Source organism: Microcaecilia unicolor, chromosome 7 (assembly GCF_901765095.1).
Source record: "Microcaecilia unicolor chromosome 7, aMicUni1.1, whole genome shotgun sequence".
NCBI lineage: Eukaryota > Metazoa > Chordata > Amphibia > Gymnophiona > Siphonopidae > Microcaecilia > Microcaecilia unicolor.
In genome coordinates, this window is record NC_044037.1 from 109,772,807 (window position 1) to 109,793,060 (window position 20,254).

The 20,254-nt window shown below is 45.5% G+C and overlaps 1 protein-coding gene across 4 annotated transcripts in view; it reads left to right on the forward strand.

Annotated features, from left to right (window-relative positions):
* Window positions 1–10,237: 10,237 nt before the first annotated feature.
* Window positions 10,238–20,254, forward strand: part of HSD3B7 (hydroxy-delta-5-steroid dehydrogenase, 3 beta- and steroid delta-isomerase 7) — a 266,144-nt gene continuing 256,127 nt past the window's right edge. Inside the window, exons 1-2 of one of the 4 annotated variants that reach the window (XM_030210365.1) lie at window positions 10,238–10,414; window positions 11,289–11,423. The gene's annotated coding sequence lies outside the window, so the exon portion shown is untranslated. The other 3 variants (XM_030210367.1, XM_030210366.1, XM_030210374.1) reach the window with 3 other exon arrangements.

Consider the following 20,254-nt stretch of genomic DNA (forward strand, 5'->3'; position numbering starts at 1 on the left):
TGTATGCAGAGTGTGATTTCATGAGGTTTCCAGTTCAGTGTGTTTGTTTTCATATCTCTATTACTGATCTGTGGTCCTTTGTTTCATATTGTTGAGGGTCTGTTTGTGTGTTTGTGTATGTGACCAAGGTGTGTTATTCTGCTAGCATGTATCTATATAGAGATCTTGTTGCAGTCCTGTTTCTTCTGTTTTCTCATTGGGTGGTATATTGGTGTATTAGGTCCTGCCCACTGTAATATGTACAGTAGTGTCTTTTCATGCATAAGGTTGTTGCTCTTTGAGTCCTGGGAGTTAGTGCTGTTATGGTACAGTAAGGTTCTGAGTGTGCGTTTTTGCACAAGTTTGTTCAGTGTTTTGCAGTGGAGGGATAGTGTGTTGGCCTTACTGAGGTGACATCAACACTTTAATGTAATTGTAGTTTGTCATAACATCAGACATGTTTTGAGAATATTTTGCAGGATCTGATGTCGAATTGTTCCATAGATGTGTATATGAGTTAGTGCTGGTAAGTGCTTGAAATAACTGAGTTAAAATATATGTAATTTATGATATATAAATCCATTTTTACATGTACATGAAGGCATTACTAGTCAATAACCAGCAGCCCTTCCTTAGGGCCAGATGCATAAAACAAATGTAGAAGAACCGAAAATGTAAAGGTCCACGTTACAAGATACTGATTCTGAAAAAAAGACGGATGCTCAAAAAAATCGCATGCAAATAAACCGCGCGGTAATACAAAGGTGGATGCACGAAAGTCTCACTAACCTGTTGAAATCCCCGGTAGCGGTGTAGGAAACACATGTGCACAATAGTCATTTGCTAAGCACACGGCGAGTGCTGTAGTTGTACGCATGTCTAAAAAGATCGCATCATAGATGTGCGTCCTAGGCATGTAAGATAGACGTCACTTATAAGCAGAGCCTTATAGGCCCCAATCCACGTGCGATTTTTTAATCGCTCTGCAAATGGCTACTGTGGTGTGCTGCGCCACATTGCTTGCATCCTGTTTTTTTTTTGTGTGGTGCTTTCACATTTTCATTGGTGAGTGTGAGATGTTTCCTTCTCAATTTCTCCTAATTTGTTCATTTTTTTTGCATTGGTAGAGTGGCAGGAAGGAGAGAGATGGCTGTTGTCTTTTCTGTGGGCTGCAAACTTTTTTCGAGGGGGAGGTTCCTAATGGAATGCCGGATATGCAGGGGGATGCAGAGAGATGAAGCCATGGCTGGGTGGTAAGTGTGGTTGTTCTTGCATTTCCCCTGATGTTAACATCTCCTTTTTTTTTTCATGGAAGCCATGGAGGATTTTGTTGTGCCCTGACAGAAGGAGGAGGAAACAGTGGCCCAAAGTGGGGACCCTAGTGCAGTGGCGTAGCTAGGGTAGTTGACACCCGGGGCTGGTCATTTTTTAACACCCCCCCCCCCCACCCCCAAAATCCAGTACTAGGCATACCGAGAATACAAAACACTCAGGCCCTATAGAGCAATTCTACCATACCATAAACAGTAATTTGTACGAGTCACACAAGGAAAAGGAAAGCATCTTAAACACTACAGTGAGCACTAGAACATCAATTCACCTATTGTAAAATGAAAACAGACAGATTAGTACTGATCGTCAATCCTGCACAGTCAATGCCAACCGAAAGCCATGTCTTTTTCACAAACACAGATACACCCTAATCCACTATAGAATAAGTAATCATAAACTTTCTATTTAGACAAAAATTAAACTGAACCCCCAATGCCAGACTCTGCATACAATGCAACACCACAGAAACAGAAAATGTCCCCTAGTACTGTGCAAAATATAAATACAGCAGATGTAAATTTGAAAAAACTAATACCAATCACCACTTTACAAATTAACAAATAGAAATAAAACAAATACAGAAAATAAAATAATACCATTTTATTGGACTAATACATTTAGCTTCCAGAGGCCAAAATCTCCTTCTTCAGGTCAATACAGTATAGTACTGTTACAGTATTCTATCCTGACCTGAGGAAGGGGGTTTTGTTCTCTGAAAGTTAAGTCAAAATGTATTAAAATTAGTCCAATAAAAAGATTACCTTATGTACATGTTCTGTTTATAAACATTTATTAACACAGCTACAATACTATATCCTAAAGCAAAAAAATAAAAATATATATTTTATTTACAGTTTGTTGTCTCTGGTTTCTGCTTTCCTCATCTTCTTTTCACTGTCTTCCTTCCAGCCAGCATCTGTCTTTGCTCTCTCTCTCTGCCATCCAGTGTCTGCCCTCTCTAATGTCCCTTCCATCCACTGTCTGCCCTCTCTTTCTGCCTCTTCCATCCACTGTCTGCCCTCTCTCTCCCTTCCATCCGCATCTGCCCTCTATTTCTGCCCCTTCCATCCACCATCTGCCCTAGTCTGCCCTCTTTCTCTCTCCCCCTTCCACCCACCATCTGCCCTTTCTCTCTGCCCCTTCAATCCATCTGCCCTCCCTCTCCCATCCATCCAGGGTCTGCCCTCCCTCACGTGCCCCCCTTCCATCCAGGGTCTGTCCCCTCTCTCTCTGCCCCCTCTTTTCAGCCCCCAGTTCCAGCCCCTTTCATCCACCACATGCCTTGCATCCCCCCTTTTCAGCCCCAGACTCATTCTCCCACCTGCCCCAGGTTTCCCTCCTGCCCCCTTGTCAGACCCCAGTTCCAGCTTCAGACCCCTTCTCCCATCTGAGCACTCCCCCACCCCTCCCCAATCCCCTCTGAGCTCATTCACCCCTCTGAGCACCCCTCTGAGCTCCCCCACCCCTCCCCAATCCCCTTCTGCCGTGCACCCCTCTGAGCTCCCCCACCCCTCCTCAATCCCCTTCTCCCCTCTGAGCACCCCTCTGAGCTCGCCCACCCTCCCCAATCCCCTTCTTCCCTCTGAGCTCCCCCCCCCCCCGAGCCGGTCCCGTCTCGTCCCCCCTCTTCCCCCTCCATTTAGAGCCAACAGAGTCCTCTTCTCCTGCCACCACCCTGCCTTTTTTTAATCCATGCAGCGATGCAGGCAGCGCCTCGCGTCTGCCCTGCGTGTGCTGTGTGAAGAAGAAAATCGTGTCGCTGGCATCGAGCCTTCCCTCGCTGTGTCCCGCCCTCAAGGAAATAGGAAGTTACCTCAGAAGAGGGCGGGACACAGCGAGGGAAGGCCCGACGCCAGCGACGCAATTTTCTTCTTCACGGCACACGCAGGGCAGATGCGAGGCACTGCCTGCGTCGCTGCATGGATTAAAACAAAAAGGCAGGGTGGTGGCAGGAGATGACGGAGCACCCCCCCCCCCCACCCGCTGACACCTGGGGCGGACCGCCCCCACCGCCCCGCTCTTGCTACGCCACTGCCCTAGTGCCAATGGGAAGTTTTGGTGCATCGTGTAGGTGAAGAGTTTGGCCAGCTTTTGAAAAAGTCAAGGCTCTCCCTAGGACAAAAAAAATCAAATCTGGAGGAAGATAGCAGAGGATGTGAGTGTCGTTGGTGTGCAGAGGTCTACTGTGGAGCAGTGCAAGCATCGGTGGCAAGATTTCAGGGGTCTCATCAAAGCCAAGGCACAAAAGCAGTGGAAGCATGGAAAGGGTACAGGGGGTGGGCCTTGCTGTGCCTTGAATCTGACCCCCCTGGAGAAGCTGTGTTGCCCACCCTCAGCCACAAGCAGGTAGTCAGCCTGCATGGTGGTGTTGACACGTCGGAGGAGGCCATTGATGACATGGAGAGTGAGTTGGTTTTGTCGTACTGCAGACAATGGTGTGGCGGTAAGAACTGTGGTGATAGGGTTGGGATCAAACTTGTTTGTGGTTGTCTTTGTAGGGGAACATCTGGAAGATGACACAAGATTGCCAGGTGGGACCCCATGTTCCAGCACTGCGGACAGAGAAGGCGGTGAGTTACGTGATGTGCTGTGGGGTGCTAGAAGGGACCAGTAGTAGTGGGCGCAGCAGCCGGTTGTTAATTGGCTGGCTTTTTTTGTTTGTTTTTTTGGTAGGTGGACATCCGGTTGCGGGCACTTCCACAGGGGTGTCAGAGCCTGCAGCACCATGTTGCAGCCAGGATGAACAAGAAGCAGGTGAGTACTGAGAGGTGGCATTGTGTGATGCAGGAACTTAAAATAGGACAGCGGTGGTGTGTGTGTACTTATTTGTACCCCTTCTGTTTTAAGGGCTAGGGTCACTAACACCTACAGAGGGAGGAGAGGATGGGGAGCTGGTGGAGGAAACTGTGACCCTTCAGCTCCTCGATGTAACCCTGTCTTCTGCTGTCGAGTCACATAGTGACCAGCCTCCTGCACCCTCTCCTACAGAGGCATGGCTGAATCGGCGCCAGCTGTGGGAGAAGCAGGAGAAGTGGAACGAGGGTATCAACAGACTGCTTACAGAAGTGGCTGGTCGTGTTCAGCATTCCACAGATGCCCTATGCGAACAGATGTGCATCGTGTCTGACACACAGTGCGAGCAGCAGAACTTGGTGGGCAATGCAGTGTTGCAGGAGTTACAGAACACCAACAACCATTTCCGTGAGCTGTGGGAGATACTACAAAGGAACTTCCATGAGCAACAGCAGCAAGCCGAAAAGCATTTTGAGGAGCAGCAGAAGCAAGCTGATAGGCACTTTGAGGAGCAGCAACAGCAGATGAGGATGTTCTTTCAGGATCTCCGGCATGAGGTGAGGGATCTGAGGTGTGAAGGATCTCGGGATGACACCGCTGTTAATTCCCACAGTGCAAATGGCATATTCTCCTTATCTATCCCTATATACATCTGTCCCGCATGGACATATTATCTCTCCCCCCGCCTTTGACATAATATGTTTGTCTAATGCATGTGTTCTTTTTTCCCCTACTCTCGTGTCCCAGCACTTCTCTCAGTAAGTATCTCCTGTGGCTACTGTATTCATAACCACCAAACACACACATAATCGTGCACTTTTAACCTTGTTTTTTTCCCCCTTACAGCCTGGACTACAAGTCAATTCCCTGTACCTTCCTTGTGTCCCTGCCATTCTCATACTAGTAAGTATCTCACGTGCCTATTGTGTTCATATTTTGCAGATGCATTCTTAACCCTTGTTTTTTCCTCCTCGCAGCCAGGAATACAAGCCTATCCCTCCCTTGTGTCCCGGCCCCTCTCCTGATAGTTAGTATTTTTCCCTGTTCATTTTTAGCAAATGCTTTTCATTTATGATGATCAGCTGCGCAAGCCAGAGCATATCCATGTCAGAGAAGTTGGGCGTTCTCACGTGGGGACCATGTGCAGCCATGGCTTCTCCAACACAGATGTACACACACGCACGCATGCACACAGGCATAAATAGCACGTCGATGACAGGGCTTATGCACACACTTTATGGATGTGTTATGACGGCAGATGACAGCTCTCTGGAGTTACCAGCAGCCCCTGAGCACCCATTAAATATATTATGTTAAAGGTGTGCTGACCTTTATGTGCATTGCCCGTAAATGGCTGTTCATCGTGCGTTGCCTTCATTTAAATGAGAACCATATTAATTACAATACATTTGCATAGCGTTTTCGTTCCGCATTTGTGAGTACGGTAAACAGGTTGCTGTGGGCTTTGGCGCAAAGCTGGTTCATACTGGCTCAAAATGAGCAGTCCTGGTACGGTAAGTTTGATGCATCTGGCCCTAAGACTCTTCTCCACCATGACAAATTGTATACACCGAATGCACTGCGAGAAATCCCTCACTCACTAGCCTTCAATCTCACTAATTAGGGTGGTACTTTTCACTGTTTGGGATGGACCACTCATAGCATCTCTGCACTCTGGTCCAGCATCTTTCTTCCTTCTCTTTTTATTTACTCTTTATTTTTCTGTATGTTGTCAGACAATTATGGATGTAGGGCCCACCCTTATCCCTGCCCCCATTAGCATCCCCAAACAGTTGGGCCACCAACCACCTATGAGTCGCACCATCTGAATAAATGAATCTGGAAAATCATAATGTTGCAAAACATAAAGTAGGTATTTCCACTTCGCCCTATCAAAGGCTTTCTCAGCATCAATAGCAACCGCTATGGTGGGGTAAACCCTCGACCAGGTGAAATGGAGAAAGTGACAAAAGAGGCTGGTGTTGTGCGATCCAAGCCTGCTGTTCAGAAAGCCATCTTGATCTGGGTGAATAAGGGATCCTATTACTTTTTCCAATCTGTTGACTAATAATTTAGTGAAATTTTGTCATCTAAATTTAGTAATGATATTGGGTGATAATTTTGAACCAGTTGTGGGTCACAATTAGGCTTGGGCAGAACAACAAAAGTCACCTCCAAAAAATGACCTAAACATGATTGATGAGATACCAGATTCTGAAAATATAAGTCCAGTTTGGACAACGATACAGACATTTAAATATTTGAAAAGTATTACTATACAAACAAATCTTTTCCAGAGAACTAGAGGATATGAATTGAGGTTGCAGGGTGGTAGACTTAAAAATAACAATCAGGAAATACTTTTTCATGGAAGGGTGGTGGATGTCTGGAATGCACGCCCAGGGGAGGTGGTGGAGACAACAACAGTGAAAGAATTAAAAAATGTTTATTGTATAAACACAAAGGGCCCTGTTTACTAAGCCACGCTGCAGATGTGTTATGGTTTTTAGTGCACGCTAACCGCATAGATACACATAATATTCCTATGGGCATCTACACGAGTAGCGCACACTAATTTTTAGCACACGTTAAAATCACTAGTGCACCTTAGAAAACAGGACCCAAAGGATCCCTATAAACACAAAGGATCCCTAAATAGAAAAATGATTAAATCAAAACTTAGCTATGCTTACACAGCAACTCCAGTAGTTGGGAAGCAAGGCCAGTGCCAGACAGACGTCCACGGTCTGTGTCTCAAAAATGGCAAGGGCAGATCAAGATCAAGTATGTGTATTATATATCGCATTCATATCATATACTGTGAGTGTGGGAGATGTGTATTTCAAAGGGGAAGGGAAGATATCTTTAGGTTGAATTTAGTGGGTCAAATGTTGTTAGTTATATTGTAGGATTGTTGGTGTGGAGGGGCATTTTTGAGATGATGGCTAAATCCAGTTTGGGACATTTTGCTGAAAACATCCAAAAATCAAGTGTCGAACATAGTGATTTTCAAACCAGAAAAATGTCTATCTTTTTGTTTTGAAAATGGCCATGGGGGGAGGGGGAGGGGGGAGAGACAGCATTCTTAGTAGACTGGCCACACGGACATCCCAGCAGAGCAGTGGGGCACTCTAGGGGGCAATGCAGTGGACTTCACATAAAAGGTCCCAGGTACATATCTCACCGTTACTCCCTTATACTGTATGATGAGCTGTCCAAAAGCCACCAAAAACCTACTGTACTCGTCTATATACCAGGACAATAGACTTATGGCTGCAGGTATCACCTATGTGTGGGTACAGTAGGTTTTTGGTGGGTTTTGGATGACTCCCACTTTCCATCACAAGTGTAACTGTTAGAGTGGGATATGGGCTTGGGTTCCTTCGCTACAGTCCACTGTACCAACCACTAGACTACTCCAGGGACCTGCTTACTGCTGTAATAGGACTGGCCATACCATCTGAAGCTGTCATGGTATTTACTGTTTCTTTCACATCTTTAGGGGGTAGGGTGGGAAGGGATCAGTGACCACTGGGGGAGTAAGGTGGGGTCATGTCTTAATCCCTCCAGTGGTCATTTAGAGCACATTTTTGTGACTTGTGATTGAAACAGGTCTAGATCAAAAAGTCTAACTTTTAGCCTTGGGTGTTTTTACTTTGTTCCATTATGGCAGAAAAATATCTAAGTTTTAGGAACACCCAAATCCTGCCCCTGGCATACACCCTTGTGATTTGGATGCACTGCATAAGAATTGCATAGCAAAACATCTTAAAATAGGTTTCGAAAATAGCAATGTGGACGTTTTGGCAAAAAAAAAAAAAAAAGTCCATCTGCTGCTTTGTGACACTTTTTGGATTTTCTTTTGTTTTGAAAATGAGCTCCTTTAATCACGTATTGACAATGAATGTGACTATACTGCTGCTGAAATGATAAAACTGCTCTTCCAAGATATAACTGCCTATATATGATTGGCATTGTGGCAAGTTGCCATGTTTGTGATGCCAGTGTTTAATCATGAACTGGTATTGCCTGCATGGAGTGGTGGATGTGGCTTTGGGCCAACTTTTTGGGCAGATTGAATGGATAGTAGGGGTCTTTATCTGCCATCATCTACTATGTTACTATCAGGCTTATTTTCGAAAGAGATGGACATCCATCTTTTGACATAAATTGCAACATGGACGTTCATCTCCCAGAGACGTCCAAATTGGTATAATCGAAACCCGATTTTGGACGTCTCCAACTGCTGTCCGTCGCAAGGATGTCCAAATTTCAAAGGGGTTTGTCGGAGGCGTGGTGAAGGTGGGACTTGGGTGTGCCTAACACTTGGATGTCTTTGAGCCATAAGCGAAAAAAGCAAGGACATCCCTGACGAACACCTGGACATTTTCACCTGGACGTGTTTTTTTTTACGAATAAGGCACAAAAAGGTGCCCAAAATGACCAGATGACCACCAGAGGGAATTGGGGATGACCTCCCATTACTCCCCCAGTGGTCACTAACCCTCTCCCACCGTCAAAAACATCTTTAAAATATTTTGTGCCAGCCTCTATGCCAGCCTCAGATGTCATACTCAGGCCCATGACAGCACATGCAGGTCCCTGGAGCAGTTTTAGTGGGTGCAGTGCACTTCAGACAGGTGGACCCAGGCCCATACCACCCCCTACATGTTACGTTTGTGGAGGAAACAGGGAGCCCTCCAAAACCCACCACAAACCCACTGTACCCACATCTAGGTGTCCCCCTTCACCCATAAGGGCTATGGTAGTGGTGTACAGTTGGGAGTAGTGGGGGGGGGGGGGGGCTCAGCACACACGGTAAGGGAGCTATGTATCTGGGAGCAATTTCTGAAGTCCACTGCAGTGCCCCCTAGGGTGCCCAGCTGGTGTCCTGGCATGTCAGGGTGACCAGTGCACTACAAATGCTGGCTCCTCCCACATCCAAATAGCTTGCATTTGGATGTTTTTGACATGGACGTCTTTGGTTTTGAAAAATCGTCGAAAGCCCCACCCCCCTCCGGATTTGGACGTTTTACAAAGACGTCCAAATCCCAACTTGGACATTTCTTTTGAAAATGCCCCTCTATGTCACAATCCTCTCAGGTCAGCAAAAGAAGCCATAGAGCCGATTTCTTATCTGTAGTGGCCTCTTCCCACCAACTTCATTCTGAGTTACCCAGGGCCTCATAGTTTTAGGAGAACAACCAGATTGAAGCTAGCAGAGGAAGCAGCTGCCCTCCTGCTGGCAGGAGAGATGTGCTAAGGATGTGTCTGTGTGTGTGGGGGGGGGGGGGGAATGTATAAAAGATGATGATTATAATGCTGAGGAACGTGGGGGAGGGGCGGTTAGGTGGTTGTGTGGGGTACAGATAAGAGAAGATTGAAAGTGTGTGAGAGGAAAGGAGAGAAAGACAGGTCACATGGAAAAATGTCAAGGAGGCCCTGCACTGACTGGAAGTTGCAAACCTCTCACCTCTCTCTCCTGAGGTCAGAGAAATAGCCATATAAATGTAGAAAGTGTGCTTATAAGGGGAGCAGTGAGTGCTGTACCAAGGGAAAATAGGGGGAGCACAAAAACTGCTCCCAGCCCACTGTCTTCTCTTAAGCAATGGGGGTGGGGGTACCAGTGGGTGAGTGCCACCATAGGGCACAACTAAAAACTGGATGGAAATGAGCACAACACACTTCTTCTACCTCTCCCAAATGATGAGAATGCTACCGCTGATGTCAAAATTTGTAGCAGGAATTTACCACGGACTTTTGTGCCAATTTGCTGCTGATTTCCGAATTCCTGGTTGAGGTACTGGAATTTCTTAGTCATTTTTTTTTTTAATGTGGATCTGTTCCAAGGATATTTTCAAACCGAAACAGGACTTTTCTGCACGTAACAGCAGGAGCTTTAAAGAAAGAGCCGAATAGACTAGGGTGTTGCTAGGTTAAGCCTTTATTAATGTATTCCAAGCATTTTCAGCCCAGTCCTCGGGGCGCACCCAGCTAACTAGGATTTTCAGGATATCTCATGGATATCCTGAAAACCCCGACTGGCTGGTGTGCCTGAGGATTACATGGCCACTGCTATATATTGTTTTTACGGAAACAATATATAGCAGTGGCCATGCAAGCTCACAAGCAGCGTGTACACTGCAGCCAGGACAGGAGGAGGAGGAGGAGGAGGAGGAGCAAGGGCATGTGATACACAGAAAGGAAGGGTAGAGGACAAAGTAATGTATGTGCTATGGATCCTGGGCTCAGAGCGGTGACCGTCGGAGTTTCATTGCCTCAGGCAAACACTCATAGGAATCCGGAACGGGTAAGAGACTGTCACAGCCCACGTTTCTTTTCTCTGGGAAGGAGATCAGCTGCTGCGTGTGTGTGTGTGCGCAGACGTATACATGGCAATGCGTCGCTGGAAGGAAACATGCCACTATATGTTATTGCATGCCATTGTATATATGTTGGCTTGCATTTCGCTGCACATAAGAATGTGTGCGATTTCTATCTGCAAAACTCTGCCATGTCTGTGTTGAAAGAGGTATGGTGTGTGTTTATTGTACTAGTTAATATGCACACATATACTTTCATTCAAATGTATGTGTCTTTGAATTTTCTGTGCTGCATATGTGCATAGCTTTTACTCTATATGTTTGTTAGTGTAGTAGCTTACTGTTAGAGCAGTGGGCTAAGAACTAGGGATGCCAGAGTTCAAATCCTACTGACACTGCTTGTGACTGTCACTTTGCCCAAAAGTTAGGCTACATTTACTAACCTGTCTTGGGGACACCCACCTGTAAAATAGGCTCTACCACTGATGTGCACATATTTTCAAAATAGTGCAGAGGTGCATATCCAGCATGAACACGTATATATATATATATATATATATATATATATATATATATATATATATATACACACACATACTAGCACTGTGAATATTTATGCACTGAAGTGGTGTGAAAATGTTAGCACCTACCTAAGTGCTAGACTGTAAATGTGTGCTTACGTAAAATAGTACATATTTCCAAGAGAAGCAGACTTTTATAAGAAAACGCAGTCTTTATTCATTTATGGAAGCTTTTATAAATTAATAAAACAATGTTTTCTTATAAGGTCTGCTTCTTTTGTGTTTTCTAAGTTGGATCTCGTGAACTGTCTACCTTGCTGTATTCTTATATTTCCAATAGGATATACACATGGGTGGAGCATGGGTGGGACTCAAATTTATGCACGTAACTTAGAGAAAGCTGTAAATTACAGACATGTCAGCGGCACTCAGGCAGTAACACACCAGCTGTATTGGCTGATGTAAGCGCACACGTGTAAGTTCTCTGGTATTCATATCCAAATTTTGTCATGCATTGAAAACTTATTTGTTTCAGAAAGCATTTGGAGATGCAGTGGTGAATGGTGACAGCACGTTACGGATTCAGTGCTCTGCCTGGATTGAATGGATAAATTTAATTTGATTTTATGTTCTGGTTGGTTCTTTTTTCCTCTATTTATTGTCATCTATTGTATGAGTGGCTCCTTACTCTTTTAATAATGGGTGTTCTTTTCCTTTATGTGCTTCTGTTGTAAAAAAAAAAAAAACCACCCTGTGATGTTCTCAGGAAGGGCTGTATATGAAATTTTAAATAAACCATAAAGGAAAGAAGGCATTGATATTCATTAATAGAATAGGCTCCTCCCAGATGCCCAGTTTATTTATTTATTAGGATTTATTCACCGTCTTTTTGAAGGAATTCACTCAAGGCAGTGTACAGTAAGAATAAATAAAACATAAGCAATAGACAATTACAGCAGTAAAAATATTCACATAACAATATAAAGTATGACATCGAATACTTCTTACAATGTCAACACAATATGTAATAGAACATTTTTTTTTATTAAATATTGTTTATTGGCACAACTTCATACGATACAAGATATTATGACCACAAAATTGAGAAACATTCCACAAAGAAATTGTTAACTAACAGAGAAGAATCTCAAATCTGCCCAAACAAATGCTGTACCTGTGATTTTCTTTTTTCTCCCCCCCTCCCCCCCTCTTTGCTTCCAAACAAACTCTCCGACTATTACCCCTCCCCCACCCTCCCCTAACAATTCAAAATCCTGCTTTTTGCTGTGGGAGTAAGTGAGTCCCAGAACGGTGACCAAGCCTTACAAAAATGGTCTCCCCTTGCAGAGGCCAGGTCACGGATCCTCTGTTTCTCCACCGAGCAGCATTGCATCATGGCGCTACGCCAATGCGATGTGCAGGGGGCCTCACGGGTGATCCATTGCTGCAAAATTGTTCTTTTTCCCATCAACACAGCTCTCCTTAAAAAAGCTTTCAGTCCCTCTGGTAGCGGTCCCTACACCGAAAAGACATCAAATAGTTGGCCCGGAGTAGGCCTCCACCGTACCCTCCACATGCCCGACACCTGTCTGCCCATTGCCAACCAAAATGAACGCACCAATGGACATGACCAAAACATGTGTCCCAGGGATGCTCCCGGGCCCCTACATTTAGGACAATCATCTGTCTCTCGCAAAGTTGCTCTGAAAGCTCTGTGGGGCGAAATATGGAGGCGCAGCAAGAATTTGTAATTCAACTCTCTCCATGCTGCATTCTCAGTCACTCTCTGGGACGATTTCAAACAAAGCTCCAGTTGTTGTGGTGTCAAACACCAGCAAAGCTCTTGGGTCCATCTAGCACATATGAGAGTAGTGTCCAATGGTGTTAAAGAGTCTCGCAAGCAGCTATGGTAGTATTTCAGTGGGGTTCTCTGCTGCGGCTCCAGCCCCAACAAATCGTCCTGCAACTCCCACACACCCCTGGCCAGGGAACCAGTCGGCAAGGATTGGACATAGTGTCTTAGCTGTAGATATGCAAATGTATCACCCCCCTCCAGACCAAATTCCTCACATAAGGCCTGAAACGGTTTCATTAACCCCTGCTCTGTTACTACCTGGAATAGGAACCGGATCCCTCGCGCTGACCATGTTTTAAACAGGGCCGAGGACCCTCCCTCCGGGAATGCCAGGTTACCCCGAATTGGCAACAGGGGCGACACCAATCTGTCCCACTTATAGGTTATGTAATAGAACATTTTAATTGACAGTGTAGGGTATAAGCAAAGATGGAACATATATGTTTTACAAAGCTGTGGCAAAAGGGGGCCTGCACTGGTGTCGGCACATGTTTTTCACATGCGTTGAGGCTCCCTTTTACCGCAACAGGTAAAAGGGAAGTCTCTCTTTCCTGCAGGAAATGGCTGCGCGGGCATTTTGGGAGCAATCCCTTACTGCTACCTATTGAGGTGGGAACAGTGGCGTACCTAGGGTAGTTGACACCCGGGGCCGGTCATTTTTTAAACCCCCCCCCCCCCCCAAATCCAGTACTAGGCATGCCGAGAATACAAAACACTCAGGACCTATAGAGCAATTCTACCATACCATAAGCAGTCATTTCTACGAGTCACACAAGGAAAAGGAAAGCATCTTAAACACTACAGTGAGCACTAGAACATCAATTCACCTATTGTAAAACGAAACCAGACAGAATAGTACAGATCGTAGATCCTGCACAGTCAATGCCAACTGAAAGCCATGTCTTTTTCACAAACACAGATACACCCTAATCCACTATAGAATAAGTAATCATAAACTTTCTATTTAGACAAAAATTAAACTGAACCCCCAATGCCAGACTCTGCATACAATGCAACACCACAGAAACAGAAACTGTCCCCTAGTACTGTGCAAAATATAAAGACAGCAGATGTAAATTTGAAAAAAACTAACAAGTACCAATCACCACTTTACAAATTAACAAATAGAAATAAAACAAATATAGAAAGTAAAATAATACCATTTTATTGGACTAATACATTTAGCTTTCAGAGGCCAAAACCTCCGTCCTCGGGTCAGTACAGTATAGTGCTGTTACAGTATCCTATCCTGACCTGAGGAAGGGGGTTTTGTTCTCTGAAAGTTAGTCAAAATGTATTAAAATTAGTCCAATAAAAAGATTACCTTATTTACATGTTCTATTATAAACATTTAACATATCTACAATACTTTATCCTAAAGCAAAAAAAATAAAAAAAATATATTTTATTTACAGTTTGTTGTCTCTGGTTTCTGCTTTCCTCATCTTCTTTTCACCGTCTTCCTTCCATCCAGCATCTGTCTTCACTCTCTCTCTCTCTGCCATCCAGTGTCAGCCCTCTCTGCCGTCCCTTCCATCCACTGCCTGCCCTTTCTCTCTGCCCCTTCAATCCACCATTTGCCCTCCCTCTCCCATCCATCCAGGGTCTGCCCTCCCTCTCGCTCCCCCTTCCATCTAGGATCTGTCCCCTCTCTCTCTCTGCCCCTTTTTTCAGCCCCCAGTTCCAGCCCCCTTCTCCCCTCTGAACACCCCCACCCCAGTCCCCTTCTCCCCTCCCCTTCTCCTGTCTGAGACCCCCACCCCAGTCCCCTTCTCCCCTCTGAACACCCCCACCCCAGTCCCCTTCTCCCCTCCCCTGTCTGAGATCCCCACCCCAGTACCCTTCTCCCCTCCCCTTTTCCCCTCTGAACACCCCCACCCCAGTCCCCTTCTCCCCTGTCTGAGATCCCCACCCCAGTCCCCTTCTCCTCTCCCCCTCCCCTGTCTGAGATCCCCACCCCAGTCCCCTTCTCCCCTCCTCTTTTCCCCTCTGAACACCCCCACCCCAGTCCCCTTCTCCCCTGTCTGAGATCCCCACCCCAGTCCCCTTCTCCTCTCCCCCTCCCCGTCTGAGATCCCCACCCCAGTCCCCTTCTCCCCTCTGAACACCCCCACCCCAGTCCCCTTCTCCCCTCCCCTGTCTGAGATCCCCACCCCAGTCCCCTTCTCCCCTCCCCTTTTCCCCTCTGAACACCCCCACCCCAGTCCCCTTCTCCCCTGTCTGAGACCCCCACCCCAGTCCCCTTCTCCCTTCCCCTTTTCCCCTCTGAACACCCCCACCCCAGTCCCCTTCTCCCCTCCCCTTCTCCCCTCTGAGACCCCCACCCCAGTCCCCTTCTCCCCTCCCCTTTTCCTCTCTGAACACCCCCACCCCAGTCCCCTTCTCCCCTCTGAGATCCCCACCCCAGTCCCCTTCTCCCCTCCCCTGTCTGAGACCCCCACTCCAGTCCCCTTCTCCCCTCTGAACACCCCCACCCGAGTCCCTTTCGCCCCTCTCCTTCCCCACCGGCGAAGCAGCGTCGCAGGCAGCGCCTCGTGCCCTGCTTGTAAAAAAAAGAAATCAAATCTCCTTCCTTCTCCTCGTCTTGACGTCGACTCGGGCCTTCCAATTGATTGGAAGGCCCGAGTCGACGTCAAGACGAGGAGGAGAAGGAAGGAGGAGATTTGATTTTTTTTTTTACAAGCAGGGCACGAGGCGCTGCCTGCGACGCTGCTTCGCCGGTTTTTTTTTAATGTGCGGCGCCGTGGGAACGGCCACGGGAGGCGGCGAGAGCGGAGCACCCCCCACCCACTGGCACCCGGGGCGGACCGCCCCCACCACCCCCCCCCTTGGTACGCCACTGGGTGGGGATAAGGTCTCTTGTGCTAATCTGGCAGTATTTTTGTAGTGCCGGATATGATGGTGCACTAGGGGTGGGAAGGACCACCGGGCTGCTGCAGTAGTCTGGTGGTACTTTCTGTTTAGCAAGCGATAAGCCTGCGTTGGGCTTACCACCGCTTAATAAAAGGGGCCCATAGATAGGCAAGAGAGTAAGAGGAGTTAGAAAATAATGTGACTAATTTAAAGAAAGGTGCACATGAGTTCAGAGAGATGGTTAAATATTATCCCAGCTAGAGTATGAGTAGATAAACATGTCCTGCTGTGATATACGTGCAGCCTGGGCCACTCCTTGTCTATGTGAGTGAGACTAACAAGTTAGTTATTTCTTCCATTAAAGGCCTGGTTGAAGAGTTATAGAATTGCCCTCCTAGGGAGTCCTATAAAGTGCGCCAAAATGCTGGGTGCTAAATGTGTAGCGGGATGTGGGCACCCAGATCTCATCACACTACCATTCTGAAATCAGCACTTATGTGTCAACTTTTAGACCCACCTGCTAATGCCATGTTTATGGCAGGTGTAAATGCACGCACCTAAAAGCTGCACTTGAGTGTGTAAATGACACCATTCTATAACATGTGCGTGTAATTGTAGGAGATGCTCATGCCCCACCCACGTGAACAACTCTTTGCATTCGTGTTCTATGTAAGTTGCATGCTTAGATCCTAGAGCACTGCTTAGCATCCAACCTAGCACTTGTGCGGTACCCTGTAATTTTCATGTGTAGAACTTCTTAGTATTCTAAACCCTGAGGAGCCCTTTTACTAAAGGGTTGTTGTGCGACAACAGGCTTGCTGCTCACCACTCTGGAACTACCACCGGCAGTGATACGTCGCCTGTCTGAAACACGTTGACGTTTCAGACAGGTGACGTATCACTGCCGACCCTGCACAACGTACTCTTGGAGCACTGAGCACCATAAAAAAAGTTTCTGTTTGACAGCAGATTGATAGACACAGTTTGTTTCTATGATTCCTTTCAGATGAACATTAAGACTCCTGAGGCAGGCCAGTTGGCCGAAACATGGCCGTGTTGAGTTACCTCGAGTTCTGACATTGCTCTGGACTTACCCTTACCCAATAAAGTGGACTTTTTATACATCATCTAAGATCTTCATTTTTGTGTCATCTTCATTTTGTTCCTTGTCACTTATAGTATGGCCATTTCTTTTTGAGAAAAAAAGACAGCCTTTTACCCACTGCGGTAAAAGGGGGCCTCAGTGCACATCAAAAACACGCGCTGACGCAAGTGCAGGCCTCTTTTTACCACAGCTTAGTAAAAGGACCCCTGAGAGCGCAAATGGATTTTACACTTACGTGCTCACATCATAGAATGAGGGGGTTAATGTTCAGTATTGCAATTAACAAAAGTGATTGATAATACAGGGCTTACATTAATGCAGATTAGTAAATATCACCCTTATATTGTAAGCCATTTGGGAGACAGGGAGATACCTACTGTTCCAGACTGTAATTCTGCTTGAGCTTTATTTTTTATTCTTTATTTGAATTTGTGATACTGTTGCAGGAACGGAGGCATGAATTTATGATACTTCAGGTGTCAGACAGCACACACCAGAATGAGAGAGTAATCTTCTTTATTTGCCAGCAAACAAAGCAGGACATCAGTTCTAGCTCTCTTCTCTCTCTCTCAGCTCTCTGGATGTTATGGCTTTTGTCTGTCCTCTTCAGCTCTCTTCTCTTCTGTCTGTTCCTTCTGCTCTCTTTCTCTCCTGTTGTCTTCCAGCTTTCTTTCTCTCCTGTTGTCTTCCAGCTTTCTTCTGACGTAAACTGCTTCTGCTCTCACTTAAATACTGTTCTATCCCCCTCCTAGCCTAGCCCCCCCCTTACTCTCCAATTGGTTAAGGAATAGATTGGCTACCTTGCCTCAACCAATCAGCTCTATACAAATATCAGTTACATAGGTTCCAGACATCCTAAACTGACCTGTGACCTGGGGCCCCTTACACCAGACATTTGGTCTCCAGAACTCTTGCATGTTCATTATGATTGATTTCTCATCTATAGCTTAAACTGGGTTCCCTTAGAGACTAAGAGGCCCAACCTGACATTGGTTATTCTCATATTCCTAGTCAGCTTCATACTACCTGCTAGCTGAACTCTGGCATTCATTAAAGGGGTCAAGGGCCAGTCTTACTTAATGGCATACGGCTATGGTCTGTTATTACTTTCAGGAGGCCAGTCCTACACTTAGCTATAATTAATCAAGGAGAAGAGAGCTGACTAGTTCTGACCTTTTTCACCTATCAGCTTCCTTCACAGAACTTGCTAAGACCACAGAAAACTCAAAACACATGTTGGCCTCTTCACTGCAGTCTTTGCTTAGAAAGTCAGACAAAGAATGATACAGAATTTAAAAAGGTTTCCTACATATTAACTACACAGAATACATATTCTAAAATAAGCATCCTTATAAGACATATTCTAGATATCAAGAACTTCTAAATTCTAATCTATTGCCTCTCTCTAAACAGTATTTCTATCTAATCTTAAACTACAATATATCTAGCTCATTCCTTTGTTCATTCATAATAATATCCCCTCAAGATTTAATAGTATACAGATGTGCCAGCTAGCATTGGCAATTCACAAAGGACAGAGTCTCATTTCTCACTGACCTTTCCTAACCTTTGGCTCAACAGAGTTCTAGTAATTAATTCCAGCCTGCATTCCTTCACTTTAGTTGCAAGGTAAAAAGCTAGAATTCAAACTTCAAGCTTTTAATATCATTTCTTATGTATATAATTTCTCAGAGTTAACACTTTCCTTGCCCATGGCTGCCTCATTCCCCCCTTTGAGACTAAAATCAGCTTATGCAGAGATAAGTCTCACAACTCAAACTCTGGAGATTATAGTGATCCTAACTAGGAATAGACTTTTGAACCACTATTACTCTACTTGTTAAGGTTCGACGGCATACTGCCGAAGCACATGAGGCCAGGAAACAAAACAAAAACCCTGCTAAAACTAAAACTATTAGGGAAATGCACAAGGGACGTATCCAGGAGGTCAATGACCACCACCAGGAGGTAAGGTCTAATCCTCCTCGGTAATCCTCCACATTAAGGCTAGCCAACTGTAGGACTTTATCCATGGCATGCCTAACTACATGCGTCCTATTTATGACAATAGTACAGCACTCTGAATAATTTAGCACTGTGCAGAGACCACCTTGGGCTGCAAAGAGATAATCAAGACCCATACGGTTATATCGAGAAACTATACTTAATTCATTAATTTGATCCTGCAATGCATTGACTACCACGTTCAGCTCATGAACTAAAACATGGAGTAGGGACTGAAGTCTCCGGGTAGCCATACCTAGTTCAGTAATACCCGCTACCGGGCCCCCAATTGGAATCCAGGCCGTGGCAGAAAGGGCTACAAGTCTCTTTTTAGTCAGAGGATAAGTAGAGTTAATATACTGAAGGGCTAATTCAATCGCCTCATCCTCTGTGGCAACGGAGGAAGGTAAGGACAAGGCCTCTCGCTTAGAGCGGTGCGGGGATGGTGGTTTGAGAAGAGGAATAACTTTAGGAAAATAATTCAAGGTTACCAATACACAAAAATCATATGTGGGAGGAAGAATCATATGAAGGACATTATCACAGAGCCAGTAATGACCAAGGAGAGGGCGACGAAAGTTCCCAATAAATGTAGGCACAGGATGGAGATTAGGATGCCCATAATGCGAGCCCCTATCCCAGGGGGAACGAAGAAGAAATGGAGACTTTGTATACCATAGGTGCCAATCCCCAATTGTAACAGACCGCTCATATGATGCAACCCCTTCATACCCCGGGGACTTATGAAAGTAGAAAATAGGATGGGACACTATAGTCTTCTCAGTAGTAAGGTTAGGAGCCAGGTAATCACCTTGGTCATAATCTACAGGTATGGTAGTAGGGCACATAGGAGTACCTGGAGAAACTACCCACACAGGTTCCTCCTTCTCTGGAAGAACATTAGTATAGTTACAGGGAATGGGAAGAACAGTTGAGATGTCTCTTGTTAAACAAAACACTCCAGAAGCTGGATAGGGAGACATAAAAACTGGCCTTAGAGAAGAATCAGAGGGGGAAGTAGCATTATAAAAGGACCACCAAGTATAATCCTGGCTCCAAGGGCCTGAACTCGAAAAGTAGGGAGGTATAAGAGCTGGGAGCTGCACAGGGACAGGAACAGCTGGGACATCTGTGGTATAAGGAGAAAATCGGGAACACACAATACAAGGGGAAGTAATCTTTGCCTGGCTAATTAGTTCCTGGACTGAGTGTAACCAAAGGTTAGAGCGAGTTGGGGTATTAGGAACAAGGAGGCAAGGAGTAGAAAACAACAAAAGCATCCAAATTACTAACATTTTCTTTCTTCCTAATCTAAAACAAATACAGCAAACTAATTAAGCAATAATATTTCAACAGTCTGTGCTAATCACAGATTACTCTAATATAGTGTTCTCAGTCTTTGAGTTCTTATACCAGTTGGGATAGACCCTCAACTGACAAAGATCAAGCTCTCAAATTCCAAGAAAGCCAGAATCAGGGCAAGAAAGAG